At 34.5% G+C, this 24,034-nt stretch overlaps 1 protein-coding gene across 3 annotated transcripts in view; it reads left to right on the top strand.

Moving 5' to 3' along the window:
• pacsin1b (protein kinase C and casein kinase substrate in neurons 1b) overlaps positions 1–24,034 on the top strand; it is a 56,916-nt gene continuing 32,882 nt past the window's right edge. For 2 of the 3 annotated variants that reach the window (XM_062037624.1, XM_062037622.1), the window contains exon 1: positions 1–98. The gene's annotated coding sequence lies outside the window, so the exon portion shown is untranslated. Of the gene's footprint in view, positions 99–20,168; positions 20,196–24,034 lie in introns of those variants that run through there. The other variant, XM_062037623.1, reaches the window with a different exon arrangement.

Raw genomic sequence — 24,034 nt, 5'->3', positions numbered from 1 at the left:
CCTCACCTCTCGCCTTTTCGCCATCCCCCTTCTGCCTGCGAGGGAAGAAGGCGATGCTTTCGTTTTCCCAAGGCTGAACAAGTGGATTCCCCTGGTCGGTACGTAGCCATTTATACTTCATCTATCGATTATTCCCGTTTGTATCGATCATGTATTGGAGGTGATATCATTTGGAATCGGTCCAATAAATGAGGAGCGCCGTTGCGTGTATGTTTCTATACGTTGTCACGTGACTCGTGGGCACGTCGTGTCACACTTGTGCAGTTTTACGTGCAGTGGATATTACATGTGCAGAGTGGACGTGAATATTTGATGAGACGTGTGTGTGTGGTGGTCATGCGTGGTCACTCCGCAGCTGACCTCCATGTTGAGTGGGCTCTGTCCACGGTTCTGAAGATCCTACTCCTTCTTCCTTCTAGGAGATAAACATCTCCTACTTCTTATCACTCTTACTTCTGGGTCCTGTCTGTAAATATATATATATATATATATATATATATATATATATATATATATATATATATATATATATATATATATATATATATATATATATATATATATATATATATATATATATATATATATATATATATATATATATATATATATATATATATATACATATATATATATATATACATGATATATATATATATTTATTTTTTTATATTTATTTATATATATATAAATATAAATAAATACATATTTAAAAAAAATAAATATATATATATATATATATATTTTAATTTTAATTTTTATTTATATTTATATATATTTATTTATGTTTTTATATTTACTTATATATATATATAAATATAAATAAATAAATATTAAAAAAATATATAAATAAATATAAAAAAATATATATATATACTGTATATATACATATATATATATATATATATATACATATATATATATATATATATATATATATATATATATATACTATATATATATATATATATATATATATATATATATATATATATATATATATATATATATATATATATATATATATATATATTTATTTATATTTTTATATGTATATAAATAAATAAATATAAAAAAATATCGTTTTTGAATCGAGAATCGCGTTGAATCGGAAAAAATCGATTTTGAATCTAATCGTGACCCCTAGAATCAATATTGAATCGAATCATGGGACACCCAAAGATTTGCAGCCCTAATATATATATATATATATATATATATATATATATATATATATATATATATATATATATATATATATATATATATATATATATATATATGTATATATATGTATATATGTATATATGTGTATATGTATATATGTATATATGTGTATATATATATATATATATATATATATATATATATGTATGTATATGTATATATACATATATATATATATATATATATATATATATATATATATATATATATATATATATATATATATATATGTATTTATATAAATATACATATATATTTTTATACATATATATATAAATGTATATATATATATATATATATACATATATATATATATATATATATACATGTACATATATATATGTATATGTATTTATATAAATATACATATATATTTTTATACATATATATATATGTATATATATATATATATACATATATATATATATATATACATGTACATATATATATATGTATATGTATTTATATAAATATACATATATATTTATATATATATATATATATATATATATATATATATATATATATATATATATATATATATATATATATATATATATATATATATATGTATATTTATGTATATATACATACATATATATGTATATGTATTTATATAAATATACATATATATATATATATATATATATATATATATATATATATATATATATATATATATATATATATATATATATATATATATATATGAATGTTGTCTGTCTATCTGTGTTGGCCCTGCGATGAGGTGGCGACTTGTCCAGGGTGTACGCCACCTTCCGCCCGATTGCAGCTGAGATAGGCTCCAGCGACCCCCGCGACCCCGAAGGGAATAAGCGGTAGAAAATGGACGGATGGATATATATATATATATATATATACAGTCGTGGTCAAAAGTTTACATACACTTGTAAAGAACATAATGTCATGGCTGTCTTGAGTTTCCAATAATTTCTACAACTCTTATTTTTTTGTGATGTAGTGATTGGAGCACATACTTGTTGGTCACAAAAAACATTCATGAAGTTTGGTTCTTTTATTAATTTATTATGGGTCTACTGAAAATATACATGTATTAATGGCAGTTAATGGGACGGTATAGCTCGGTTGGTAGAGCGGCCGTGCCAGCAACTTGAGGGTTGCAGGTTCGATCCCCGCTTCCGCCATCCTAGTCACTGCCGTTGTGTCCTTGGGCAAGACACTTTACCCACCTGCTCCCAGTGCCACCCACACTGGTTTAAATGTAACTTAGATATTGGGTTTCACAATGTAAAGCGCTTTGAGTCACTTGAGAAAAAGAGCTATATAAAGTGTAATTCACTTCAATTCACTTCACTTTATATATATATATATATATATATATATATATATATATATATATATATATACACCCTTATGGGATACATTTTTCCCCCAACATGAAAAAAAGTAAAAATCTGAAATGTTTGCACATTTATAAAAGATAGAAAATAAATAGAATTGCACAAAAGCTGTGAATAATTATGTACAATTTTTACTACATTTGCAAATGTTAAAAAAAATCTGTTGTCATCATGAGCTTTTGTCTGTAGAATTTTGTCAGGGGAAATAATTGATTACATTTTGGAATGAGGCTGGAGCTTTAAAACTAATTACAAATAAATAATTCCCTTTTAGAATTGAGATCTGATAAACACAGGTTAAAATACATACTTTAATTTTGGAATAAGGCTGCAACACAAACAAATGAATACATCATTTAGTTTTAGAATTACACTGTACTATAAACAAATGTAAAAATACATCATTTAATTTTATGATTAGACTGTATCTATAAACAAATGTAAAAATCCATAATTTAATTTTGGATTAAGGCTGCAACACAAACACATGTAAAAAATCCTAATTTAATTTTGGAATAAGACTAATGTAAAAATACAATTTAATTTTGGAATAAGACTAACATAAGCAAATGCAAAAATACATACCGGTAATTTAATTTCAGAATTAGACTGTATTATAAACAAGTGTAAAAATACATAATTTAATTTTAGAATTAGACTGTATTATAAACAAGTGTAAAAATACATAATTTAATTTTAGAATTAGACTGTATTATAAACAAGTGTAAAAACACATAATTTAATTTTAGAATTTTGACTGCATTATAAACAAATGTAAAAATACATAATTTAATTTTGAAATAAGACTAAAACATAAACAAATGTAAAAATACTGCTTTTCATTTTAGAATTAGACTATAACACACTTTTTTTTAAATACCTCATTTAATTTTGTTATAAGACTGCAAAATAAACGAATGTAAAAATTGGGGTTTTAATTTTAGAATAAGACTATAACATCCTTTTTTTTAAATACCTCATTTAATTTTGGAAAAAGACTATAAAATAAACAAATGTAAAAATACATAATTTATTTTTGTTTTATGACTGTAACATAAACACATGTAAAAATACATAATTTTGTGTTGTTATAAGGCTGAAACACAAACGAATGTAAAAATACATAATTTAATGTTGTTATAAGACTGTAACAAATAATTCATAATTACTGCTTTATCTTCTTAATTGAAACAGTCAGTGCTTAACGACATACGTTGTTGCAATGTGCCGTGTGGAATGAGTGCACCCAGGAAAGTAGTTTGGGTAATGCTTAAAAGGAACTAAATAATGACATGTTTTTATGATTGTGTCAGATACTACATGACATATACTGTATACTGTACGTTTCTTATAAGACTGTAACATAAACAAACGGGAAATATGACATGTTGTTATGATTGTGTCAGACGCTACATGACATATATACTTTTGTTATAAGACTGTAACATAAACAAACAGGAAAGTAGTTTGGGTAATGATTGAAAGGAACAAAATACAGTAAATATCACATGTTGTTATGATTGTGTCAGATACTACATGACATATATACTTTAATAGATAAAGACTGTGACATAAACAAACAGGAAAGTAGTTTGGGTAATGGTTAAAAGTAGCAAAATAATGTAAAAATGACATTTTGTTATGATTGTGTCAGATACTACATGACATATATACTTTAATATATAAAGACTGTGACATAAACAAACAGGAAAGTAGTTTGGGTAATGGTTAAAAGTAGCAAAATAATGTAAATATGACATGTTGTTATGATTGTGTCAGATACTACATGACATATATACTTTAATATATAAAGACTGTGACATAAACAAACAGGAAAGTAGTTTGGGTAATGGTTAAAAGTAGCAAAATAATGTAAATATGACATGTTGTTATGATTGTGTCAGATACTACATGACATATATACTTTAATATATAAAGACTGTGACATAAACAAACAGGAAAGTAGTTTGGGTAATGGTTAAAAGTAGCAAAATAATGTAAATATGATATGTTCTTATGATTGTGTCAGATACTACATGACATATATACTTTAATATATAAAGACTGTGACATAAACAAACAGGAAAGTAGTTTGGGTAATGGTTAAAAGTAGCAAAATAATGTAAATATGACATGTTGTTATGATTGTGTCAGATACTACATGACATATACACTAACAGTGTGTAGAAGGGCCATTCTACCAAACTGCTTCAATTCTTTATTTTTTATTTAAGTCTTTCAATCTCTATTTAAACTTAATCATAAATATCTGTTCAATGACACCATTGACAAAATAATCTACAAAAGCATGCCAAATAATCACTTGATTATAAAGTACAGTGTTGTATCTTCCTATATTCATACACGGTGTTACTGTTCAAACTGTGTGTTATGTTTCAGTGGCCAAAAATATGAAATGTACTTGTTTTTGTTGAATACTTAGGCCTTCTACGCAACTGTATTGTAATGATGGTGCTACTTGGAGAGCCAAGTGTTTTCTGGGGTGCTACTTGGTGATAACTACTGCTACAAGTGATTAGTTTTTGTACTTATGTGTCTTATCACTATCTCAGTGATAAGACTGGGTTTCATGAGATTGGAATATAAATCCACTTCATGGTTTTTTTAAACCATTTTTGTGGTAATGAGTCAGCACTTTGAACTATTTACTATTTATTGTTGATGTTTTTTAGAGCGCTGTATAGGCAGAATAGATCATAATGCAGTGTTAGATGCCTCTGACGAGCAGTTTTTTTATGTTGTGAAAAGACAGAACGTGAAAGACACATGTGATTGTGGATGATGGGCGCAGTTCCAAAATGAGTGCACTGTCCCTTTAAGACTTCCTGAAAGGCTGCAGCTGTAAACTTATACATTAATAACGTCACGAATGAATGAATCATTGATTTCATGCCAGCTCTTGTTCCAATCACCTGTGAACACATTTTTGTGAGGCAGGTAATCAACTTTGTACTTTTTATTGACTTCCTGATCATGTTGAGCAGTGACACCACTTTCTTTATCTTCATGGTAGAAATCATGCTCAGACATGACTTCCTGTCATACACCAGCCACAGTGCAGCACTACCAGCCTATTGTGTGTGTGTGTGTGTGTGTGTGTGTGTGTGTGTGTGTGTGTGTGTGTGTGTGTGTGTGTGTGTGTGTGTGTGTGTGTGTGTGTGTGTGTGTGTGTGTGTGTGTGTGTGTATGTGTGTTACTGATTCTCACTGAAATGTCCCTGCTGTGTCACATGACTTCCTGACTGATCCTATGCTCAGATATTGTTAGGCTCCACCCACACTTGGGAGTCACTGGTCAATTTCTATTGGCTCGCCAATAATCACAGTAAAATGGTATGGTATGGTATGGGATGGGGTGGGATGATATGTATGGTATGGGATGGTATGTATGGGATGGGAGGGTATGGCATATATGGTATGGGATGTATGGTATGGGATGGGATGTATGGTATGGGATGGGATGGTATGTATGGGATGGGAGGGTATGGCATGTATGGGATGGTATGGTATGGGATGGGATGGTATGTGATGTATGGGATGGGATGGGATGGTATGTATGGTATGGTATGGGATGTATGGGATGGGAGGGTATGGCATGTATGGTATGGGATGGGATGTATGGTATGTATGGGATGGTATGTATGGTATGGGATGGGATGGTATGTATGGGATGGGAGGTTATGGCATGTATGGTATGGGATGGGATGGTATGTTATGGGATGTATGGGATGGTATGTATGGGATGGTATGGTATGGTATGTATAGGATGGGATGGTATGGTATAGGATGGGATGGTATGGTATGGCATAGGATGGGATGGTATGTATGGGATGGGATGGTATGTATGGGATGGGATGTATGGTATGGTATGTATGGGATGGTATGGTATGGTAAAGGATGGGATGGATGGGATGGTATGGTATAGGATGGGATGGTATGTATGGGATGGGATGGGGTGGGATGGTATAGGATGGGATGGTATAGGATGGGATAGGATGGTATGGTATGGTATACAATGTGATGGGATGGTATGTATGGGATGGTATAGGATGGGATGGGATATATGGTATGGTATCGGATGGGAGGGGATGGTATGTATAGGATGGGATGTATGGTATGGTATGTATGGGATGGTATGGGATGGGATGTATGGTATGGGATGGTATGGTATAGGATGGGATGGGATGGGATGGGATGTATGGGATGGGATGGTATGGTATAGGATGGGATGGGATGGCACATATGGTATGGTATGTTATGGAATTGTATGGGATGGTATGGTATGCATGTATGGTATGGTATCGTATGGCATGTATAGTATGGGATGGTATGGTATGGGATGGGATGGCACGTATGGTATGGTATGGTATGGAATGGAATGGTATGGGATGGTATGGTATGGTATGGTGTGGCATGTATAGTATGGGATGGTATGGTATGGGATGGGAGGATATGAGATGGTATGTATGATATGGTATGGTATGGCATGTATGTGATGGTGTTGTATGGGATGGTATGGCATGCACTTTATTGTCACCCGTTCAAGATTAGACAAACATTGTACAGGAACAGAACAGGAACGGTGATGGGTCGCCACTTCTGACGTCCCGTAAAAGGTGGGAAAAAGGTAGGCGCTGGGGGACTCCAATGAATCTGCAGGAACATCTGAAGGATGATCAGTTGAAACAGGAGAACAGGATGCACCTGAAATCACTTTTCAGCTTCATGGCAAAATATGTGAATACTTATGTACATGTGATTTGTTACATTTGGATTTTTAATACATTAACAAAACATATGGGGTATTGTGTGTAGAATTTTGAGGGCACACATGAATATATTCCATTTTGGAATAAAGCCGTAATATAACAAAATGTGGCAAAAGTGAAGCACTGTGAATACTTTCCGGGTGCACTGTGCGTGCGTGCGTGTGTGCGTGCGTGTGTGTGTGTGTGTGTGCCTGTGTGTGCCTGTGTGTGTGTGTTTGCAGCTGCAACGCTTTTGAGCAAGTCATGCTGCCAAGTATCAGCTTGGCTGCCATGGAGAGGCGACTCAGGACGTTGAGCTTCAATGAGCGACTGTTGTGGCTGCTGACCTTTGACGGAGTGTGCTCCTTCTTGTTATTAACACACTCAGGGAAGGACCTGGACTTCTCTATTTGCATCAGGTGTCATGGATGTGATGATCAAACTGCTTTCTTCCAGCTGAGCGCCAGTCAATTATGAGATTGTCTAAATGTCCGAGACCTAACCCCCGACCTAAACCCCCTCTCTGGTCTAGTTGTGATGTCATACATGATCTGGAACAATGCAACACAGGTCAGAGGTCTCTCAGACCTGATTAGATGATCCACAGATGGCCTGAACATCTGTCTGTGGGCGTGTCATCTTTATTAGATCCTACACTCGCCTTTATGGGACACACCTCTTTAATCCAATAATGGATCAATCAGGTCTGTGCTTCCCAGTTTGGGGGAAAACCCTTTGCTCTTCCTGAAGGAAGAAAGTCCATCCAACACCTACAACCTAGATGGCCGTCTCTTAGGTGCTCATACACTCTGATAATTGCTGAGTTGAAAACTACTCAATTTGAGTAGTTTTCAACCTAATTTGAGTAGTTTTCAACTAAATTTAGGTAGGTTTCAACCGAATTTTAATAGTTTTTAACCCAATTTGAGTAGATTTCAACCCAATTTTAATAGTTTTCAACCTAATTTGATTAAAGATTAAAGTACCAATGATTGTCACACACACACTAGATGTGGTGAAATTTGTCCTCTGCATTTGTCCCATCCCCTTGGGGATGGGACAAATGTGGGCAGCAGCGGCGCCGCGGCCGGGAATCATTTTGGTGATTTAACCCCCAACTCCAACCCTATGTTGCTGAGTGCCAAGCAGGGAGGTTATGGGTCCCATTTTTATAGTCTTTGGTATGACTCGGCTGGGATTTGAACGGATAGTTTCAACCCAATTTAGGTAGGTTTCAACCCAATTTGGGTAGTTTTCAACCCAATTTGGGTAGTTTTCAAGCCCAAATAGTTTTTAACTCAATTTGGGTAGGTTTCAACCCAATTTGAGTAGTTTTCAACCCAATTTGGGTAGTTTTCAACCCAATTTGAGTAGTTTATTAACAAAATGTAGGTAGATTTCAACCCAATTTGAGTAGTTTTCAACCCAATTTGAGTAGTTTTCAAGTAAATTTAGGTAGGTTTCAACCAAATTTTAATAGTTTTTAACACAATTTGGGTAGTTTTCAACCCAATTTGAGTAGTTTTCAACCCAATTTGAGTAGTTTTCAACCCAATTTTAATAGTTTTCAACCTAATTTGGGTAGTTTCAACCCAATTTGGGTAGTTTTCAACCCAATTTGGGTAGTTTTCAAGCTCAATTGGGTAGTTTTCAACCGAATTTGGGTAGATTTCAACCCAATTTAAATAGTTTTCAACCCAATTTGGGTAGTTTTCAAGCCAATTTGGGTAGTTTTCAAGCCAATTTGGGTAGTTTTCAACCCAATTTGAGTAGTTTTCAACCCAATTTGAATAGTTTTCAACCTAATTTGGGTAGTTTTCAACCCAATTTGGGTAGTTGTCAACCTAATTTGGGTAGTTTTCAATCCAATTTGGGTAGTTTTCAACCCAATTTGAGTAGTTTATTAACAAAATGTAGGTAGATTTCAACCCAATTTGAGTAGTTTTCAACCCAATTTGAGTAGTTTTCAAGTACATTTAGGTAGGTGTCAACCGAATTTTGATAGTTTTTAACACAATTTGGGTAGTTTTCAACCCAATTTGAGTAGTTTTCAACCCAATTTGAGTAGTTTTCAACCCAATTTTAATAGTTTTCAACCCAATTTTAATAGTTTTCAACCTAATTTGGGTAGTTTCAACCCAATTTGGGTAGTTTTCAAGCCCAATTGGGTAGTTTTCAACTCAATTTGGGTAGGTTTCAACCCAATTTAAATCGTTTTCAACCCAATTTGGGTAGTTTTCAACCCATTTTGGGTAGTTTTCAAGCCAATTTGGGTAGTTTTCAAGCCAATTTGAGTAGTTTTCAAGCCAATTTGGGTAGTTTTCAACCCAATTTGAGTAGTTTTCAACCTAATTTGGGTAGTTTTCAACCCAAATTGGGTAGTTTTCAACCTAATTTGAATAGTTTTACACCTAATTTGGGTAGTTTTCAACCCAATTTGGGTAGTTTTCAACCTAATTTGGGTAGTTTTCAATCCAATTTGGGTAGTTTTCAACCCAATTTGAGTAGTTTATTAACAAAATGTAGGTAGATTTCAACCCAATTTGAGTAGTTTTCAACCCAATTTGAGTAGTTTTCAATCCAATTTGAGTAGTTTTCAACCCAAGTTGAATAGTTTTCAACTAAATTTAGGTAGGTTTCAATAGTTTTTAACCCAATGATTAGATGATCCACAGATGGCCTGAACATCTGTCTGTGGGCGTGTCATCTTTATTAGATCCTACACTCACCTTTATGGGACACACCTCTTTAATCCAATAATGGAGCAATCAGGTCTGTGCTTCCCAGTTTGGGGGAAAACCCTTTTCTCCTCCTGAAGGAAGAAAGTCCATCCAACACCTACAACCTAGATGGCCGTCTCTTACGTGCTCATACACTCTGATAATTGCTGAGTTGAAAACTACTCAATTTGACTAGTTTTCAACCTAATTTGACTAGTTTTCAACTAAATTTAGGTAGGTTTCAACCAAATTTTAATAGTTTTTAACCCAATTTGGGTAGTTTTCAACCCAATTTGAGTAGTTTTCAACCCAATTTGAGTAGTTTTCAACCCAATTTGAGTAGATTTCAACCCAATTTTAATAGTTTTCAACCTAATTTGGATAGTTTCAACCCAATTTACGTAGGTTTCAACCCAATTTGGGTAGTTTTCAACCCAATTTGGGTAGTTTTCAAGCCCAATTGGGTAGTTTTTAACTCAATCTGGGTAGGTTTCAACCCAATTTAAATAGTTTTCAACCCAATTTGGGTAGTTTTCAACCCAATTTGGGTAGTTTCCCAGCCAATTTGGGTAGTTTTCAACCCAATTTGAGTAGTTTTCAACCCAATTTGAATAGTTTTCAACCTAATTTGGGTAGTTTTCAACCCAATTTGGGTAGTTTTCAACCTAATTTGGGTTGTTTTCAATCCGATTTGGGGAGTTTTCAAACCAATTTGAGTAAATAAATGATAAATGGGTTATACTTGTATAGCGCTTTTCTACCTTCAAGGTACTCAAAGCGCTTTGACAGTATTTCCACATTCACCCATTCACACACACATTCACACACTGATGGCGGGAGCTGCCATGCAAGGCGCTAACCAGCAGCCATCAGGGGCAAGGGTGAAGTGTCTTGCCCAAGGACACAACGGACGTGACTAGGATGGTAGTAGGTGGGAATTGAACCCCAGTAACCAGCAACCCTCCGATTGCTGGCACGGCCACTCTATCAACTTCGCCACGCCGTCCCTAGTTTATTAACAAAATGTAGGTAGATTTCAACCCAATTTGAGTAGTTTTCATCCCAATTTGAGTAGTTTTCAAGTAAATTTAAGTAGGTTTCAACTAAATTTGAATAGTTTTTAACACAATTTGGGTAGTTTTCAACCCAATTTCAGTAGTTTTCAACCCAATTTTAATAGTTTTCAACCCAATTTTAAGTTTTCAACCCAATTTGGGTAGTTTCAACCCAATTTGGGTAGTTTTCAAGCCCAATTGGGTAGTTTTCAACTCAATTTGGGTAGTTTTCAACCCATTTTGGGTAGTTTTCAAGCCAATTTGGGTAGTTTTCAACCCAATTTGAGTAGTTTTCAACCCAATTTGAATAGTTTTCAACCTAATTTGGGTAGTTTTCAACCCAATTTGGGTAGTTTTCAACCTAATTTGGGTAGTTTTCAATCCAATTTGGGTAGTTTTCAACCCAATTTGAGTAGTTTATTAACAAAATGTAGATAGATTTCAACCCAATTTGAGTAGTTTTCAACCCAATTTGAGTAGTTTTCAACCCAATTTTAATAGTTTTCAACCTAATTTGGGTAGTTTCAACCCAATTTGGGTAGGTTTCAACCCAATTTGGGTAGTTTTAAACCCAATTTGGATAGTTTCAAGACCAATTGGGTAGTTTTCAACTCAATTTGGGTAGGTTTCAACCCAATTTAAATCGTTTTCAACCCAATTTGGGTAGTTTTCAAGCCAATTTGGGTAGTTTTCAACCTAATTTGAGTAGTTTTCAACCCAATTTGAATAGTTTTCAACCTAATTTGGGTAGTTTTCAACCCAATTTGGGTAGTTTTCAACCTAATTTGAATAGTTTTCAACCTAATTTGGGTAGTTTTCAACCCAATTTGGGTAGTTTTCAACCTAATTTGGGTAGTTTTCAAACCAATTTGGGTAGTTTTCAACCCAATTTGAGTAGTTTATTAACAAAATGTAGGTAGATTTCAACCCAATTTGAGTAGTTTTCAACCCAATTTGAGTAGTTTTCAAGTAAATTTAGGTAAGTTTTAACCTATTTTTAATAGTTTTTAACACAAATTGGGTAGTTTTCAACTCAATTTGGGTAGGTTTCAACCCAATTTAAATCGTTTTCAACCCGATTTGGGTAGTTTTCAACCCAATTTGGGTAGTTTTCAAGCCAAATTGGGTAGTTTTCAACCCAATTTGAGTAGTTTTCAACCCAATTTGAATAGTTTTCAACCTAATTTGGGTAGTTTTCAACCCAATTTGGGTAGTTTTCAACCTAATTTGAATAGTTTTCAACCTAATGTGGGTAGTTTTCAACCCAATTTGGGTAGTTTTCAACCTAATTTGGGTAGTTTTCAATCCAATTTGGGTAGTTTTCAACCCAATTTGAGTTGTTTATTAACAAAATGTAGGTAGATTTCAACCCAATTTGAGTAGTTTTCAACCCAATTTGAGTAGTTTTCAACCCAAGTTGAATAGTTTTTACCTAAATTTAGGTAGGTTTCAACCGAATTTTAATAAGTTTTTAACCCAATGATTAGATGATCCACAGATGGCCTGAACATCTTTCTGTGGGCGTGTCATCTTTATTAGATCCTACACTCGCCTTTATGGGACACACCTCTTTAATCCAATAATGGAGCAATCAGGTCTGTGCTTCCCAGTTTGGGGGAAAACCCTTTTCTCTTCCTGAAGGAAGAAAGTCCATCCAACACCTACAACCTAGATTGCAGTCTCTTACGTGCTCATACACTCTGATAATTGCTGAGTTGAAAACTACTCAATTTGACTAGTTTTCAACCTAATTTGAGTAGTTTTCAACTAAATTTAGGTAGGTTTCAACCAAATTTTAATAGTTTTTAACCCAATTTGGGTAGTTTTCAACCCAATTTGAGTAGTTTTCAACCCAATTTGAGTAGATTTCAACCCAATTTTAATAGTTTTCAACCTAATTTGGATAGTTTCAACCCAATTCAGGTAGGTTTCAACCCAATTTGGGTAGTTTTCAACCCAATTTGGGTAGTTTTCAAGCCCAATTGGGTAGTTTTTAACTCAATTTGGGTAGGTTTCAACCCAATTTAAATAGTTTTCAACCCAATTTGGGTAGTTTTCAACCCAATTTGGGTAGTTTTCAAGCCAATTTGGGTAGTTTTCAACCCAATTTGAGTAGTTTTCAACCCAATTTGAATAGATTTCAACCTAATTTGGGTAGTTTTCAACCCAATTTGAATAGCTTTCAACCTAATTTGGGTAGTTTTCAACCCAATTTGGGTAGTTTTCAACCTAATTTGGGTAGTTTTCAATTCGATTTGGGTAGTTTTCAACCCAATTTGAGTAGTTTATTAACAAAATGTAGGTAGATTTCAACCCAATTTGAGTAGTTTTCATCCCAATTTGAGTAGTTTTCAAGTAAATTTAGGTAGGTTTCAACCAAATGTGAATAGTTTTTAACATAATTTGGGTAGTTTTCAACCCAATTTGAGTAGTTTTCAACCCAATTTGAGTAGTTTTAAATCAATCAATCAATCAATCAATGTTTATTTATATAGCCCTAAATCACAAGTGTCTCAAAGGGCTGTACAAGCCACAACGACATCCTCGGTACAGAGCCCACATTAAACCCAATTTTAATAGTTTTCAACCTAATTTGGGTAGTTTCAACCCAATTTGGGTCGGTTTCAACCCAATTTGGGTAGTTTTCAACCCAAATTGGGTAGTTTTCAAGCCCAATTGGGTAGTTTTCAACTCAATTTGGGTAGGTTTCAACCCAATTTAAATAGTTTTCAACCCAATTTGGGTAGTTTTCAAGCCAATTTGGGTAGTTTTCAACCCAATTTGAGTAGTTTTCAACCCAATTTGAATAGTTTTCAACCTAATTTGGGTAGTTTTCAACCCATTTTGGGTAGTTTTCAACCTAATTTGGGTAGTTTTCAATCCAATTTGGGTAGTTTTCAACCCAATTTGAGTAGTTTATTAACAAAATGTAGGTAGATTTCAACCCAATTTGAGTAGTTTTCAACCCAATTTGAGTAGTTTTCAAGTAAATTTAGGTAGGTTTCAACCGAATTTTATAGTTTTCAACCCAATTTGAGTAGTTTTCAACCCAATTTGAGTAGTTTTCAACACAATTTTAATAGTTTTCAACCCAATTTGGGTAGGTTTCAACACAATTTGGGTAGTTTTCAAGCCCAATTGGGTAGTTTTCAACTCAATTTGGGTAGGTTTAACCTAATTTAAATCGTTTTCAACCCAATTTGGGTAGTTTTCAACCCAATTTGGGTAGTTTTCAAGCCAATTTGGGTAGTTTTCAATCCAATTTGAGTAGTTTTCAACCCAATTTGAATAGTTTTCAACCCTATTTTAACAGTTTTCAACCTAATTTGGGTATTTTCAACCCAATTTGGGTAGTTTTCAAGCCCAATTGGGTAGTTTTCAACTCAATTTGGGTAGGTTTCAACCCAATTTGAGTAGTTTTCAACCCAATTTGAGTAGTTTTCAACCCAATTTTAACAGTTTTCAACCTAATTTGGGTAGTTTCAACCCAATTTGGGTAGGTTTCAACCCAATTTGGGTAGTTTTCAACCCAATTTGGGTAGTTTTCAAGACCAATTGGGTAGTTTTCAACTCAATTTGGGTAAGTTTAACCCAATTTAAATAGTTTTCAACCCAATTTGGGTAGTTTTCAAGCCAATTTGGGTAGTTTTCAAGCCAATTTGGGTAGTTTTCAACCCAATTTGAGTAGTTTTCAACCCAATTTGAATAGTTTTCAACCTAATTTGGGTAGTTTTCAACTCAATTTGGGTAGTTTTCAACCTAATTTGGGTAGTTTTCAATCCAATTTGGGTAGTTTTCAACCCAATTTGAGTAGTTTATTAACAAAATGTAGGTAGATTTCAACCCATTTTGAGTAGTTTTCAACCCAATTTGAGTAGTTTTCAACCCAATTTGAGTAGTTTTCAACCCAAGTTGAATAGTTTTCAACCTAATTTGGGTAGTTTCAACCCAATTTGGGTAGGTTTTAACCCAATTTAAATAGTTTTCAACACAATTTGGGTAGTTTTCAGCCCAGTTTGGGTAGTTGTCAACCCAATTTGAGTAGTTATCAACCCAATTTGAGTAGTTTTCAACCCAATTTGAATAGTTTTCAACCTAATTTGGGTAGTTTTGACCCAATTTGGGTAGGTTTCAACCCAATTTAAATAGTTTTCAACCCAATTTAGGTAGTTTTCAACCCAATTTGAGTAGTTTTTAACACAATTTTGGTAGTTTTCAACCCAATTTGGGAAGTTTTCAACCCAATTTGAGTAGTTTTCAACCCTATTTGAGGAGTTTTCAACCCAATTTGAGTAGTTTTCAACCCAATGTGAAGTTTTCAACCTAATTTGGGTAGTTTTCAAACCAATTTGAGTAGTTTTCAACCCAATTTGGGTAGGTTTCAACCCAATTTGAGTAGTTTTCAACCCAATTTGAGTAGTTTATTAACACAATTTAGGAAGTTTTCAACCCAATTTGAGTTTTTTTCAACACAATTTGAGTAGTTTTCAACCCAATTTGGGTAGTTTTCAACCCAATTAGAGTAGTTTTCAACCCAATATGGGTAGGTTTCAACCCAGTTTGGGTAGTTTTCAAACCAATATAAATAGTTTTCAACCCTAGTTGGGAGTTTTCAACGCAATTTGGGTAGTAAATATAAATATGACCCAACAGGCTCAACCCAGCATTTGGGTTGTTACTTGAATTTTTAGCTTGCAGACAAAAACTACCCGACTCCTTAGAAATAACCCATAAATATGACCCAACAGGCTCAACCCAGCACTTTGTAGTGTGTAGTTCATCCAGTCCTTTAAATTCCTAAGGACATACGGTTGTTGATATTCTGAGACGTGTTTCTTCCCCATAGTTCGTTGGCAGCTGACCACATGATGACTCAGTGCCATGTCACCTTTGTACTTACCTGTCCGCCTCCACCTTCTTCCTCCCTGTCGTCTATCACCATCTCCTGCTGAACGTGCCTGACCCTCCCTTGCTAATTATTGATGGCCCTATGTGTCTTAGCAGGGCAATATCAAAGTTCATCCCTACAGAGTGTGTGTGTGTGTGTGTGTGTGTGTGTGTGTGTGTGTGTGTGTGTGTGTGTGTGTGTGTGTGTGTGTGTGTGTGTGTGTGTGTGTGTGTGTGTGTGTGTGTGTGTGCGTGCGTGTGTGTGTGAGTGCGTGTTCTTGTATTTCTAGCCTTCTTGAGACATGAAGAAAGAAAAGTATCTTCCATATGAGGAGGTGTGAACAAGTGATGACATAAATAACATTGTATCTAATAGACAATGTCTCATTTGTGGTGACATCTATCAAAATGAGGGTGGTCCCAAAAAGGAGGGATTTTTCAAATTGACTGTGTGTCGCTTTTAAAAGTGCTCCCCCTCTGGTCAACATATGAAATAACAAGTGTGTGTAAGAAATTGAAACGCGTCCCCTTTGGCCAAAATTAATTAAAAATAAATAGATAAGTATGTATATAGAGACAAACTGTAATAACTTGAAGTAAATAACAAAGATTGAATACTAATTACAAACAAAACAAATGTTTTTAAAAACAATTAACTAAAAGCAGTCTTTTTCTCACAATTTGTTGACTTTTCTCTCATAAAATTGGGGACAATTTCTCATATTCTTTGTGTTTCTGTAATATTGCAATATTTTCTCTCTTTTTTTATGTGAAATCATTACTTTTCAATGCAAAATTTTTTGGTTGTTCTTGTAAAACAGTGACATTTTTTTGAGTCAATTATGAATTTTGTTATCATTTTGCCAAGTAAAATTCCGATTATTATTATAATATTGCCGACATTTTAAAGTATTCTTATAAAATTGTGACTTTTGTTGAGTAAAACGACGTCTCTTTTCATAAAGTTGCCAAAATTTTAAGTTTTTCTTGTAAAATTGCGACTGTTATTGAGTAAAATTCCAACTTTTATCATAATATTGCACAAATGTTCAGTTATTCTTGACAAATTTTGACTTGCGTCGAGTAAAATTATGACTTTTATTATAATACTGCCAAAATTCTCCATTTTTCTTGTGAAATTGTGACCTTTTTTTGTGAAATTCCAACTCATTTTTCCCAACAAGGTTTTTTATATGTGCATAGTATGTATATATTATTAATGTTGTAAATACACTTCTTTATATATCTAGAAAGGCTGGTCCTAAAGAGGTAGGCATTTTTCTCAGGTCGCAAGAAGGTAACAAATTCAAGAGTGTGTGTGTGTGTGTGTGTGTGTGTGTGTGTGTGTGTGTGTGTGTGTGTGTGTGTGTGTGTGTGTGTGTGTGTGTGTGTGTGGAAGGCGTGCTGCATAGCGACATGGTGCAGACCAGCAACGTCGGTGCACACTTCCAGTGAGGTGTCATCTCTCCTGAGGTGTGTGAGGACTAACAAGAGCGACCAGACCAAGACCAAGGTTCTGTATCTGTTCTGATCCCTTTCATTGTCTTTAGCACCGCTCTATTCAGAGCTGGGCTTCTTAAAACTTTAGATCAGGGGTGCCTACACTTTTTCTGCAGGCGAGCTACTTTTTAAAAGTGTAGATACACTTGTAAAGAACATCATGTCATGGCTGTCTTGAGTTTCCAATCATTTATATGACTCTTATTTTTTTTGTGATGTAGTGATTGGAGCACATACTTGTTGGTCACAAAAAACATTCATGAAGTTTGCTTCTTTTATGAATTTATTATGGGTCTACTGAAAATGTGAGCAAATGTGCTGGGTCAAAAGTATACATACAGCAATGTTAATATTTGCTTACATGTCCCTTGGCAAGTTTCACTGCAATAAGGCACTTTTGGTAGCCATCCACAAGCTTCTGCTGGAATTTTTGACCACAAAATTGCTGCAGTTCAGCTAAATGTGTTGCTTTTCTGACATGGACTTGTTTCTTCAGCATTGTCCACACCTTTAAAGTCAGGACTTTGGGAAGGCCATTCTAAAACCTTCATTCTAGCCTGATTAGCCATTCCTTTACCACTTTTGAGGTGTGTTTGGGGTCATTGTCCTGTTGGAACACCCAACTGCGCCCAAGACCCAACCTCTGGGCTGATGATTTTAGGTTGTCCTGAAGAATTTGGAGGTAATCCTCCTTTTTCATTGTCCCATTTAAAGCAGCAGTTCCATTGGCAGCAAAACAGGCCCAGAGCATAATACTACCACCACCATGCTTGACAGTAGATATGGTGTTCCTGGGATTAAAGGCCTCACCTTTTCTCCTCCAAACATATTGCTGGGTATTGTGGCCAAACAGCTCCATTTTTGTTTCATCTGACCACAGAACTTTCCTCCAGAAGGTCTTATCTTTGTCCATGTGATGTCAGATGAAACAAAAGTGGAGCTGTTTGGCCACAATACCCAGCAACTAAGTCTGATTCCAGTCCATTCTTGGGGGTAACGATTCGATTCAGAATCAATACTTTTTAAATAACATTGAGTGCCAGTTCTATGATGAACTACAATACTGCATAACATATATCAACAGCTCTGATCAATTTCTATATGACTTAAAAGAAAATATTGAATTAAGTCAAATGAGGGACAAGCGATAGAAAATGGATGGATGGAAATAATGCAAAAAGAGAAGTCCGAGTACTATACAAAAAGATTACAAATGAAAACTGAAAAATGTATACAAATAACGAGTAACAAGAAAAATATTAAATGGTTTTTTTTACACACAATTTGGGTAGTTTTTAACCCAATTTGAGTAGTTTTCAACCCAATGTGAGTAGTTTTCAACCCAATTTGGGTAGTTTTCAACCCAATTTCAGTAGTTTTCAACCCAATTTCAGTATTTTTCAACCCAATTTGAGGAGTTTTCAACCCAATCTGAGTAGTTTTCAACCAAATTTGAATAGTTTTCAACCTAATTTGGGTAGTTTTCAACCCAATTTGAATAGGTTTTCAAACCAATTTGGGTAGTTTTCAACCCAATTTTTGTAGGTTTCAACCCAGTTTGGGTAGTTTTCAACCCAATTTGGGTAGTTTTCAACTCAATTTGGGTAGTTTTCAACCCAATTTCAGTAATTTTTAACCCAATTTGAATAGTTTTCAACCTAATTTGGGCAATTTTCAACCCAATTTGAGTAGTTTTCAACCCAATTTGAGTAGTTTTCAACCCAATTTGGGTAGTTTTCAATCCAACTTGAGTAGTTTTCAACACAATTTGAGTAGTTTTCAACACAATTTGGGTAGGTTTCAACCCATTTTGGGTAGTTTTCAACCCAATTTGGGTAGTTTTCAACACAATTTGAGTAGTTTTCAACACAATTTGAGTAGTTTTCAACACAATTTGGGTAAGTTTCAACCCAGTTTGGGTAGTTTTCAACCCAATTTGGGTAGTTTTCGATTCAAAATCAATACTTTTTTAATAACATTTGGTGCCAGTCCTATGATGAACTACATTCCTCTGTAAAATAGATAAACAGGTCTGATAAATGTCTATATTACTTAAAAGAAAAGTGGTTTTGTTTATATGAATAAGGCAAAAAGAGAAGTAATTTTTCTAAAGTAAATGTGTACAGTGGATATAAATAATCTACATCAACTATATGATTTGTCTTAGTGACTGGACAGGACAGATTAAAAAAATGAATAAATTGACTTACTTTTTAATCGATTAAGAATCGTTCCAAATTTGAATCCTGATTAATTCTAAAATCGATTTTATTTTGACAGCCCTCTGAAAGAACCTGGTCTTACAGATTGTTTGTTCCTAATATTCAAGTATTGTACAACCTGGAAGGCTGCGTCCTGACTCCTCGTCCCGTTCCGGATTAGCTCCTCCAGAGGCGGGACCCTCCCCACACTCAAACAACAACAACACCCGCCCCCCCTCAAACTGCCTTCTCTCTCCGCCTGCATCCCTCAGTGCAACCCTCGGAGCTAAAACACCACGGGACTACCTCTCTCTTCACTGAAAAAAACAAAACCCAGCCTCAGATCCGGTTCACTGTTGATGGTCTTGTTGCGCCAAAGACTGGTTCGAGACCACGTGTCTGTCTCCTTCCCCCCCACCCGCCCCCCGGCTGCATTCTGGTAATGGAGGACTGGGGTAAGCTTTGTTCCGACATGGGGGCTGTGCTGGTCTTTGTGTGGGCTCTTGGTGCTTTGATGCTGGGAGTTCTGGTTCTTTCCGGACCTGCTCCGGTGCTTGTTTAGGAAGATGCTGAGACAGGTTGCCGTTGTTTCTGCGTTGTACCTCGTCTCGAATGGGAAGCCGCTAGCAGGGCCGTGCCTAACAAAAGCCTTCTCTCGCCGTGAAGCTAATGGATTAAGCAAGCGTGGTCAAGACCACCAATGCTGTTAGGGGAATTCTTAATGTGTCATTTGGAGGGATTCCTCCCTCCGTTACCGGCTAGGGATGCCTTTCCAGTCTTCATTGTCAAAAGTCTTGCACCGTGGTTGACCCAAATACTCATGCTAGTCCTGCCCCACCCCCTTACACTACACCTCCTATCACCACACATCATTACTTCTATTGTTGTCCCTGGTTCTTCATGTCTACGTAAAATCATCCTTTGAAGGCCAAGTTGGACAGAAACAATCTTAAATCCAGACCTCGTATTTCTGGTGGACTTGACTAACAGGAAGACTTCGGACCAACTTGATCTTGTCCCTGAACGAGTCAATACATGAAAAAACCTGTCTGAAACTCAACCTGTTGACCTTACTTGAAGGTCAAGACTTCCGACTTAACCCGACATGTTGCTGGAGGACTTGAGGAGACCTGTCTCTGTCTCTAGACCAGGGGTCGGCAACCCAAAATGGTGAAAGAGCTATATTGGACCCAAAATACACAAAACAAATCTGTCTGTAGCCGTAAAAAACTACAAGTCTTATATAAAGTGTTATAATGAAGGCAACACCTGATGCAAGTGTCTGTATTAGTTATGTTAGCCTACTATCAAAATGACTTTAAAAGTCTTATATAAGTGTTATAATGAAGGAAACACATGATGTGAGTGTCTATATTAGCCTACTATCAAAATGACTTTAAAAGTCCTATATTAGTGTTATAATGAAGGCAACACGTGGTGTAAGTGTCTATATTAGTTATATTAGCCTACTATCAAAATTACTTTAAAAGTATTATATAAGTGTTATAATGAAGGCAACACATGATGCAAGTGTCTATATTAGTTGTATTAGCCTACTATCAAAATTACTTTAAAAGTATTATATAAGTGTTATAATGAAGACAACACATGATGTAAGTGTCTATATTAGTTATGTTAGCCTACTATCAAAATGACTTTAAAAGTCTTATATAAGTGTTATAATGAAGGAAACACATGATGTAAGTGTCTATATTAGCCTACTATCAAAATGACTTTAAAAGTCCTATATTAGTGTTATAATGAAGGCAACACATGGTGTAAGTGTCTATATTAGTTATATTAGCCTACTATCAAAATGACTTTAAAAGTATTATGTCAGTGTTATAATGAAGGCAACACATGATGTAAGTGTCTATATTAGTTATATTAGCCTACTATCAAAATGACTTTAAAAGTCCTATATAAGTGATACAATGAAGGCAACACATGATGTAAGTGTCTATATTAGCTATATTAGCCTACTATTAAAATTACTTTAAAAGTCTTATATAAGTGTTATAATGAAGACAACACATGGTGTAAGTGTCTTTATTAGCTATATTAGCCTACTATCAAAATTACTTTAAAAGTCTTGTATAAGTGTTATAATGAAGACAACACATGGTGTAAGTGTCTTTATTAGCTATATTAGCCTACTATCAAAATTACTTTAAAAGTCTTATGTAAGTGTTATAATGAAGACAACACATGATGTGTCTATATTAGCCTACTATCAAAATGACTATGTGTCGCAGGCTGACACAAATCTTCGTTGACAGAAATGTTGAAATGTAATATTTATTCTACACATTTTTACAACATTGGAAATCATCTGTAAAACTTCTCACAGGATGAGATAACTCCTGGAAATGTCTTAGAATGGCCAAAGGTATACATGTGTGTGTCCAAGTTAAAGGAAACGTCTTCTTCTAATGGATTTATTAACATTTTTACAAGCTGGGTAATGTTTGCTGTGGTCTGGAACAACATGGCACACAATCAGAAATGCAGCCAATATTACATACAGATAATGTATCATGAGACATGCAAATATAAATGAAATACACAGAGGACATGAGTAAAGGAAATTAAATGAGCTCAAATATAGCTACACACGAAGTATGATGATGCAATATGTACATGCAGCTAGCCTAAATAGCATGTTAGCATCGATTAGCTTGCAAATATGCCTGATTAGCACGCCACACAAGTCAATAACATCAACAAAGCTCACTTTTGTGCATTCACACACAGCATAAAAGGTTTGGTGGACAAAATAAGGCAAAGAAGAAGTGGCATAAAACACACCTTTCTGTGGCGGCGTCAAAGAAAGTTGTACATGTAAACAAACTACGGTGAGTTCAAGGACCACCGGAATTAGTAGGACAAAACCGCGTTGGCCAAATACTCTCATCAGTGAAGCATAAACATATATATGAAACAATTAGGAAGGTTTGTCCTCCTACAGAAGCCATATTCAAAGAAAATATGTATAGTTTTCCCCCATATTTTTACATTTTCAGACCAGGGCGGCCGACCCCCGGCCTAGACTAAGACTTCAGACTTTACTAACTCTTTAGATAAGATTGAGGACTGGGTTTGTGTGCCCTTTAAAGACCAAGATCAGAGTTTCATTTCTGGATTGTATGGAACCAAAAATCAGCTTTTTCAAGAACTCAAGGGTGCTAAACAAGTTAGCGTTTGATGCTAAACGAGCTAACTCACGTAAAAAAGAATAATGAAAGTCCCCCAGGTGCACTGCAGCCTCATATCAAGACTAGATCAAGTAACAATTGATTCTTTCTTCAGTGATTAGTCCTTCAGGTCTGACGACACCGTGACTCTGCAAAGGAAATGGGTCGATTCCGCCGAAGATTAATAGCCGCTCTTTCCGTTCATCGACCACAACGCCGGAGAACGAGATGTTCAGTTTCAGAACCGACGGGTTTCTTGATAGCGTGGAGTGATCCACCTTTAGATTGAGACTTTGCACTTTGATCAGCTGTGAGTACACAACAACTCTGCCTGCATTACTTATTTATACAAGAAGCAGCTCTTAGTCCAGTCTACTTTATAGTCATTACTAACATTAGTCCAACAACAACACAATCACATTAATAATAAACATATCAATAGTCGTTAACTCAATAATAAACATTGTCGCTAACTCAATAATAAACATATCAATAGTCGTTAACTCAATAATAAACATATCATATCAATGGTCGTTAACTCAATAATAAACATATCAATAGTCGCTAACTCAATAATAAACATATCAATAGTCGTTAACTCAATAATAAACATATCAATAGTTGTTAACTTAATAATAAACATATCAATAGTCGTTAACTCAATAATAAACATATCAATAGTAGTTAACTCAATAATAAACATATCAATGGTCGTTAACTCAATAATAAACATATCGATGGTCGTTAACTCAATAATAAACATATCAATAGTCGCTAACTCAATAATAAACATATCAATAGTCGCTAACTCAATAATAAACATTCAATAGTCGTTAACTCAATAATAAACATATCAATGGTCGTTAACTCAATAATAAACATATCAATAGTCGCTAACTCAATAATAAACATATCAATAGTCGCTAACTCAATAATAAACATATCAATAGTCATTAACTCAATAATAAACATATCAATGGTCGTTAACTCAATAATAAACATATCAATAGTCGCTAACTCAATAATAAACATATCAATAGTGGCTAACTCAATAATAAACATATCAATAGTCGTTAACTCAATATTAAACATATCAATGG

The sequence above is a fragment of the Entelurus aequoreus genome, linkage group LG26 (genome assembly GCF_033978785.1).
Source record: "Entelurus aequoreus isolate RoL-2023_Sb linkage group LG26, RoL_Eaeq_v1.1, whole genome shotgun sequence".
In the NCBI taxonomy this organism is placed as follows: Eukaryota; Metazoa; Chordata; class Actinopteri; order Syngnathiformes; family Syngnathidae; genus Entelurus; species Entelurus aequoreus.
This window is presented reverse-complemented; position numbering and strand designations above follow the sequence as displayed.